We start from the raw sequence: 9,189 nt of genomic DNA on the forward strand, positions 1-9,189 counted from the left end.
TAGCCTAGGAAAAGCCTAATGTGATCTTAAAGAGACCCCTCCAGTAATGAGTTGTCTGATTATCTTACTATCCCAAACCACTGCCACAATGGCCAACTTCCAGAAAATATTTTAAAGTGTCTGATCATTAATTCACATTTCAACTTCTTGAGCCTGCTTCAGCTGTGGCAGTTCCATCAGTGCAAGTGCCTAGCTTACTTTGCGGCATTTACAGCAATGCAGTTTAGCCGCGATTTAAAACCAACAGCTACGTCTAGACTGGCATGATTTTCCGGAAATGCTTTTAACGGAAAAGTTTTCCGTTAAAATCATTTTCGGAAAAGAGCGTCTAGATTGGCATGGACGCTTTTCCGCAAAAAAAGCCCCAATCGCCATTTTCACGATGGGGGCTTTTTTGCAAAAAACAAATCTGAGCTGTCTACACTGGCCCTTTTGCACAAAAGTTTTGCGCAAAAGGGACTTTTGCCCGAACAGGAGCAGCATAGTATTTCAGCAAAAAGCACTGATTTCTTACAGTAGGAAGTCAGTGCTTTTGCGGAAATTCAAGCGGCCAGTGTAGACAGCTGGCAAGTTTTTCCAGAAAAGCAGCTGATTTTCCGGAAAAAACTGGCCAGTCTAGACACCGGTGTTTAAACTGAGCTCCGCTAGCTGCCCTGTCTGGAAAGAACTAGGGCAGCTGAACCCAAGGCTGGGAGCACTTAGTGCACAGTGCAGCGCCATCCCTTCGCAGGGAGCGTGATTCCCAGAGCTCCCACATTGGGGTTTGCAAAAAGCCCGCCCCCCCGGGAGCGCTGCAAGCCCCTGGAATCCAACCAGTTCTGAAGCAGCCAGAGCTAACTGGCCACTCTCAACAGCCAAACCAGACACTGTTCAAGCCAACTAGCCACAGGGCAAGAGCCGCACGTGGCGCACCCCAGCAGTGCCAGGCCAAGCGGGCTCAGGCCGAGGGGAGGAAGCATCCCCTGGCTGCTAGCGCCCCCCTGCCCCGGCACACACCACGAGCCCGGCCGCCGCGGCCAGCATTAGCCCAGGAGCCCGGCCCGGGGCTGCAGGTCCCGTACGCGGGGGGGGGGAGAGACGGTTACCCACAGCGAGTTCCAGCCGCGCTGCCACCGCCCGCGCGCACGTGCTGCAGCTTCCCGCGGCAGCGACGCCAGCAGAAGCGCCGCCGTTCGCGCCACGCCCTTGCGCATGCGCGCGCGGAAGCCCGGCCGAGCCACGCCGCTGCTGGCTGTCAATCACGAGGGGCGTGTGGCAGCGGCTCAGCTCCTCCGCCTCGGGTGTCTGGCCTCAGCGAGGGCTAATGCGCTGTGGCAGCCGCACTGCTCTGTTCTCATGATGAGGAGAGGTCAACTAGAATTGCCATGATTAGATGACCCCCGGAGGTCTCTTCCAGCCCAAATCATCTATCCTTGTGTGATTTGTGTTGTGGATGTTTATATGAAAAATACGGTAGTTTTTTACTGCACCAGAACAACCACTGCTAATAGACATGTTCCTCTGGGGGATACAACAGATTTTTTTTGTTTTTTCTTTAGACCCTTCTGGTATGTTATATTATCATCATCCTTACTTCTGGCAAGGGTGCTGCCTTCAGAGCTGGGCACCCAGCAAACAACCACCACTCCCCAGCTGCCCAGGTCTGAAAGTAGCACAGAAATAAGGAAGGCAATATCATACCGCAACCCTCCCTAAAATAACCTTGCAATCTCCCCTGCAATACCATTTCCGGTCAGGACTTCCAATCTGAAAAACATTAGTGTCCACCATGAAATTTGTATAGTAAAGGGTAAATGCTCACAAAAGACCAGATTTCATGGTGGGAAACAAGATTTCACTGTCCTTAAGGCATTTTTCATGGCTGTGAATTTGATATAGCTCTAACCAACCATAATACAAAACTGTGCTTCATGTAACAAATACAGCTGTGCCAATTTTTAACCATATCAGTTTGCTGGTGAATTGTATCCAGCTCCTCTTCCTTTTGATTGTAAGCATTTCAGGAAAGGAATTATTTATTTTCTATGATTGTGTAGGATGCTGTAAAAGAGAGCTCTAACATAACATAAATATTAACTGCAACCACCTTATTATAAGTTTCCATCACCACCTATGTTCTTATCCAATTTCTCTTTTCTTTAAAAAAAACAATATAAAGATTCACACCTCAGAAACTCATTGCTATCTTGTCATACTTAAGCTGTCAGATTCCTACATTCAAAGTGTCTTGTGCATTCTTGTTCAGAAAAATATGAATGTATGTTGCTCCTATCTCTAATTTATCTCATACTGTGAAATAATTTTTTTATAGACTTAGTTGATTTACAGTTGTGCTGCTTTGTTACTGTTAGGGATGTGAAGGTTTAACCAGTTAACTAGTAAGTCTCACCTTTAACTGGTGAGGCTTACTGGTTAACTGGTGGGGGCTGGAGCAGCCCCCCGCCTGCCATGGGTAGGGGGCTGCTCTAGCCCTGTGGGGGAGGTTTACAGTGGACAGGAACTGCTCGGGCCAGGCTGAAGCAGTTCCTGTCTGCAGTGGGAGAGGCCGCTCCAGCCCAGCAGTGGGTGAGGGGACCAGTGGACACCCCTGGTTAACTGTTTAAACAATGTCTACGTCTAGATTGGCATGATTTTCCGGAAATGCTTATAATGGAAAAGTTTTCTGTTAAAAGCATTTTCGGAACAGAGTGTCTGGATTGCCACGGACACTTTTCTGCAAAAGCACTTTTTGCGGAAAAGTGTCCGTGCCAATCTAGACGTGCTTTTCCGCAAAAAAGCCATTTTCGCGATCGGGGCTTTTTTGCGGAAAACAAATCTGAGCTGTATACGCTGGCCCTTTTGCGCAAAAGCTTTGCACAAAAGAGAAGCTGATTTTCCAGAAAAACTGGCCAGTCTAGATACAGCCAATATGTTTAACATAGGCATGAGCAATAATTATTGATGGGGGGCCACTCCAAGGTTTTGGAAAGTGGTTGAGGGCCGCACTCTTCTATGTATGATGTTACTGGAGGAGATGTGGGTCTGAGATGGAGGATGGGTGCGAGAGGAGCTAGAGGTAAGGGATTGGGATGCAGGAGGGAGACTGCAGTCTGGGAGGGAGTTTGGGTGAAGGAGGTGGTTGTGACCTAGGGCAGGGGACTGGAGTGCAGAGGTTTGAGATGTGACCTAGGGTCGGAGAGTATTGTGATCTGGGGCAGGAGACTGGGGTGCACCTTGCTATGAACCTCGTAATTATTATTGTGCAGATTATTACTGCAAGTAATGGCACGATCTCTGAATGTTATCAATAGTTTCTGTATGCTGGAAAATAATATTCACTTTCCAAAAGTTTGGTTTTATTCCACATCTGTGGAAACATATTTATGTACTGGTAACCTGAACTTCATTACTTACACAGGGAAAAGTACTTTTAAAGGGAAAGAAAACTCCCTTTAAAGGGATATAAGGGTATCTTTAAAGGGAAGGAACAGGAAATTCACAAAGAACATTTGCCACTGAGGCTCAGTGCTGGATGTATGTCAAGCTATCATTCTGTGAATTGTTTCCACCAGAGTTTGGGAATCTCACTACTGAAAATCTATTCACTTCATCTTGCACATTACTGTGAACTAAAGTGCTGCATAGCAGGAAGAGACAATTAGTGGCCCTGCCTACTTGCATGATAATGCCATCCCAATGTATTTTCCAGCTCCACAATTATTCTCCACTGATTAGTTGCTAACTGGCATTGCAAATTTCCACAGGATGATGGCTACTCATTTCTTCACAGGCAGTGCAGCTCTTCATTCTGGTGCTTCTACACTTGAGGGCTGGGGCAAGCTCAGCACACAGATTCAAGAACATACCCTTATGCATCCAGAAGTTTTGCAACCACTTTTTGTCATCTCAAGCCTTCATTACAGGTGATAGTACCAGTAATTGCTCATTTCTCAAGCAAAAAACCTGCATTCTGCCATCTGCAGCAGTCCTATGAATACCATCAACAACCCTGAATTGGTTCTTGCTATGTCCTAAAGCAATTTGTCCTCCAAGTTATCATCATGCTGATTCTGTTCTTGTGGCACTGCAAATACTGGAGGATCATGTGTCTTGTTTTTGCAACATTCATGACAACAGTGTAGAGCAAGCTCTCTGCTGTTATCAGATGGTAAACAGCAATGAGGGCCAAACACATGTGTGGGACTTTTTAAAAAGGCACAAAAATTAATTAATATATCTAATATTATAGGATGGAGATAGTTGCATGCTTCAAAGCTAACCCCTTGCCCCCAGTCATACCTGGGCAACACATTTCTTCCTTACTTGCATTGCCTAAATCTTCCAAAAGACAGAACGTTGGATAACAGCGGGTTGCGCACTTTGATACCTAACCACAGTGCACCACATTGTGCACAGATACAAGCTCTGATGGATAGGAGGAGTGCTGGCCAGCACCAGGTGACTACAGGGTTAAACTCAGGTAGCTAGGGGGTGTTGGCAGAAAACCAATGGGAAAGATTGTTGAAATTTAAATTGAATATAGATACCTGGCTGCTGTTCCTTTGTGTGAGTTCTAAGTTAAAGCTGGAGGAAGCAAGATGAAGTAATCAGTACGGGTTGTGAGTAAAGAGAGAGAGATGCATGTTTAGTCACAATCAGGGTAATTTTCTTTGTTTTGTTTGGTTAACCTTCTCTATGTAAAATCCATGTGCCTTCCTCCCTTCCCCTCCCCCCCCCCACTATACCTAAGATGTGCCAGAAATACCATTTTTTTCTTTGTGTTTTAATCTGCTCTTTTCTCAGTTGCTCTGTAACACCCAGCAATCAAGTATATCTTTTTGTTTTGTTAATAAAAATCACCTTTTTGAGGCGATTATTTGATTCTTATGTCCTAAAAAAATAATAGGAGGTCTGTGTGTGCACCTGCCTAGACTGAGAGGCCAGCTATCAGAGAGAGAGTTTGTTTTCTGTGTTTGTAGTTTCTTTTTTCAAGCTCTCTTGTGGCAAAAGAGCTTGGAGTACGCCTTGAGAAGTTTAAGTGTTTCTTCCCTGTTTTTCACAGTTTTTCTTAATTCACTTGATGGTGGCAGCCTATCTCCTAAGGCCAGGGAATCTGTAACCTTGGGAAGTTTTTTTTAAACAGAAGCCTACAGAGGCAAGGAATATTTAAAGTCTTTTGTGGGCCCTCACCTTCTGCACTTGGAGTGCCAGAGTGGAGAACAGCCTTGACACAAGCACTCCTAGGCTATGTCTAGACTGCAAGCCTCTTTCGAAAGAGGCTCTTTCGAAAGATACTTTCGAAAGAGCCTCTTTCAAAAGAGCGCGTCTAGACTGCACGCGGAACTTTCGAAAAAGCAAGCCGCTTTTTCGAAAGAAAGCACCCAGTGAGTCTGGATGCTCTCTTTCTAAAAAGCCTGTTTGCTTTCAAGAACGCCTTCTTTCGAAAGAGCACTTTCGAAAGAAGGCGTTCTTCCTCGTGGAATTAGGTTTACCACCGTCGAAAGAAAAGCTGCATTATTTCGATTTAATTTCGAAAGAACGCAGCTGCAGTCTAGATGCAGGTGAAGTTTTTTCGAAAAAAGGCTACTTTTTCGAAAAAAACCCTGAGTCTGGACACAGCCCTAGTGAGTATGTGCAGCACCGCTACAAGGAGCCAATATGAGCATGCACAAGCAATATATTATTTATAGTGACTTTATGCCTATGTAACTTGAGTCTAAGTATGTTGTATAGACAGGGACTTCCATTTTTTATCTAGCTGTCACACTTTCACCGACCCAAAAAAGTAACAGATTGTTTATCATAAATAACTAACATATATTGTAAGAGAGGATCCAAAAAAGAAATAATTCACAAGATATTAACATATTGTAAGAGATGACCCCCAAAAGTGTGAGGGAGGAGTCAGTGGGTAAGAGTGTTGTAATAAGCCATAAATCTGGTGTTTTTATTAAATCCGTGATTTTACTGTTTAACAATTATGTGTTTAAGCTTCCAAGCTTACTTTTTGAGGGTGCACTCCCCCTTTTTTTATTCCATGACTGCAGGGGTGTTAACAAGACATATCACCATGAATAGCCTCTTATAGTATGCATTAATTAACTTGCTAAGCAGTTTATTCCATATTTAGTTCTGACACTGAATATCTTTCCCAGACTTAAGAGCTCTCTGTAGAAGTTGGTTCAATAAAAGGTATTACCTCATTCCTTTGTGTCCTTACCATCCTGGGACCCATACACCTAAACAACTGCAAACAAAAGATAAGAAAGACATTTTCTCAGAACCAGATAGCCAAAGAAGGAGGGGGAGCAAGCATGAGTGAAGATGAGACGAGCATCAGATGGATCAACCTACAAAAGCCCTGTTCCCCCCTGTGTTCAATCTAGCTGGCCACTAGATTGATACAGACTCTGGACTGGTAACTATGACATTGTCTGGTGAAACTTTGTGTGTATGTTGTTTGTGTGTATGAGTGATTGAAAAGCATATGCAACTGTTGTATTCTCAATGAATGCGGCGTACTGCCTTTTCCCCTGTAAAAGATCTCGTGTGCTTCATTTAAGCAGACATCAATCCCCGCTCATGCTGTTTGCCTGCTGCCCCCTGCCTCCTCTGTGGAGACGGTGCTGAGGGGGAACTGGCTTTTAAGCCAGCTCCCCCCAGAACTGGCTCATGCTCCCGCCCTTGCTGCCTTTTTCTGACAGAGGCGGCAACGGGGAAGGGGAGGAAGGAGCAAGTAGTCGAGTTCCTACTCAACTACGTTGTGACGGACCGCCTCCTCCCCCCATGCTTTTGGAAATGGACTTATGGACATGAATATACATATCTCAAAAGTGTTTTGAGAGGATCATTTTGTGTAACCCATCAATCTTCATGGCACGATCCACTGGTTCTCTTTATTGTACTCTGTTGTATGTATCATTTGTGTGTATAAAATTAGACACAGGGAGTGTGGAATAATTTGTGAGTTTCAAATGTATGAATGAGAGACATGGAGGGTGTTACCCTCAACTGTTAAATTATCTCTTTTGTCCTTCAGCCTGAGCAATGGTTGGTAGGGGTGGCCTCAATCCTTTAACAAAAAGGAGAGGAGAGGCCTGGGTCTTTTGGCTGGGCTGCACCTGAAGGAGGGAGCTTGAGACCCCAGGGTGGGGAGGAGAGCCCTGGTTTACAGTGGCAGCTGGAAAAGAGGTTTTAGGGTGAGTTTAAGTTTGTACTGAGGTTTCAATGTAGAATTAGTCAAGCGGGTTTGTTTCTTTTCATTTGTAACCTATTTGCTCTGCCTACTTTCACTTATTACTACTTAAATCCTACTGCTTCAATTTAATAGAACCATTTTTATTTTCTATCAAACCCAGTGTAAGCGATTGTTACCTGGGGGGGGCAACCAGTGTGCACATTCCCCCTTTCATTGTTAAAGGGGGCTTACCTAATTCTTTGGGGTTTGATCCCATCTGGGGAGTGCTCTCTCAGGAGGCTGGGCCCTAAACTACACTCTTTTTGGACCTGAAGTGGTTCAGTGTCTGTACTGCTTCTCAGTGGGGGCAGGGACCTCAGCTCGGAGAGACCAGCGGAGCTGGCCCAGCAGGACCAGGCAGTGAGGAACCCCAGAGAGCGGGAAGGCAAGTGGCAGTGGCCTTGTCAGTACCCCGGGAGGCACCCCTGAAGGGTCATATATGACCTCACCCCGTCACATATGTGATGAGCATTTGCTTATCATGTAGTCGACTAGCTGCTTACATCCCTAGTGTAGAGTGTATATTTTACCTGCTGTCCTAAGCTGTGATTCAGCAAAGCACTTAAGAATGGGTTGGTTGGATCAGTCTAAATGAAAAATTCCAGAAGACTCTTGTAGCGGGGAAGCTGCCCCACTCTGGATGAGAAGGGGTTAGAGCAAGTTGGCGGGAGCCTACACAGAGCCCTGGCCAATCAGGGAAGGGCTTAGAAGGAGTCAACGAGAAGGTGGCTTGCCAAGGCAGCCCTGGTTATAAGGAGCTGCTCAGCAGAGTGGAAGGCAGTTGGTTCATGACCAGGGAGGGTGCAGGACCAGTTTGCAAGAGGACGCACCTCAGAGACAGCGATGATGTGCAAACTCAGGGGAGATAGAGACTCTAGCCTGATACCTGCTAGGCTGCAGCCACAAGGGACAGGGAGGTGCAGGGGTTGCAGGAAAAGTGGCTGAGGGAACCCAAAGCAATAGACTGGGAGAGAAGGCCAGGACAAGACTGCCAACAGAAAGACACTGGGCTGGGACCCAGAGTAGTGGATGTGCCTGGGTCCCCCCCACTTGCCTCACACCTACCCACATTGAAGAGTGGCCTGGATGACTAGGGCTTGCCCCTGAAGTGACAGACTAGACATTGGGGCTGTAATTGGCCACTGTGGCAGGTGTACTTACTGAGGATTGCTGATACCCCCAGAAGCAGGTCGAGGACCAGTATGGCCCTAAAGAAAACACTGCTCCTAGGAGCAATGCAGGTCCAAAATCAAAGCATGGTGAGATTGCAGAGTGATGACTGGCTGTCGCTGAGGCATGAGTCGTCCCTGGTCCTTGCATCCCCATCTGCAGTCAGAGGAGACTCTCAGACTGCAGGTAGAACAAAAGGTTGACAGGGACACAGCGCAGAACAGACTTGTCAGCACGGTAGTCAATACAGTCCATTGAGGGGGATCCAGAGCTAGGGTCCTAACCCTCTCCCTGCACCCCAGACCAGCCGAGACTAACCCTCACACCTAGCAGCCTGGTCCTAGTCCCTTCTCTGGCCTATGTCCTGCCCAGGCTAAAGGTGTCACCTGGCTTCACTCACTTCTGGGCTCAGGTTACGAAGGGTATCGGCCATTGTGTATGTGCAAAGGCTAGGGTACCCACCCTCAGTGAGAGTTGCACCTAAAATTCTCTAAATATTGGTGCAGTACCCTGGAAAACTGAAGCACACACACACACACACACAGAGTTACTATAGGACAACAGAACTCACATGCAACATAACAAGGAGAATGAAATCCCCATTTAAATTCCCATCTCTTCATATGGGCAAGCGAGTTGCCCTTCTAAGGATTGAGCTAATTCCTAGTGTGCCCAGCAGGAGGGGTTGTGGTGCATCAGGTACATCTCATTACATCTCTAAAAAAACATAAAGGGTCTATTACACATGAATAAAACGTGAGATCCGTGCAGCAGTATTTTAGAGCTTAGATGGTATGCCAAGC

The 9,189-nt window shown here is 46.2% G+C and overlaps 1 protein-coding gene across 12 annotated transcripts in view; it reads right to left on the minus strand.

The window, feature by feature from the left end:
- Window positions 1-9,059, minus strand: part of STK31 (serine/threonine kinase 31) — a 103,167-nt gene extending 94,108 nt beyond the window's left edge. For 3 of the 12 annotated variants that reach the window (XM_075922199.1, XM_075922200.1, XM_075922201.1), the window contains exon 1: window positions 1,090-4,510. The gene's annotated coding sequence lies outside the window, so the exon portion shown is untranslated. The other 9 variants (XM_006138366.3, XM_025179112.2, XM_075922194.1 and 6 more) reach the window with 6 other exon arrangements.
- Between the last annotated feature and the right edge of the window lie 130 nt (window positions 9,060-9,189).

Source organism: Pelodiscus sinensis, chromosome 2 (genome assembly GCF_049634645.1).
Source record: "Pelodiscus sinensis isolate JC-2024 chromosome 2, ASM4963464v1, whole genome shotgun sequence".
Classification (NCBI taxonomy): domain Eukaryota; kingdom Metazoa; phylum Chordata; order Testudines; family Trionychidae; genus Pelodiscus; species Pelodiscus sinensis.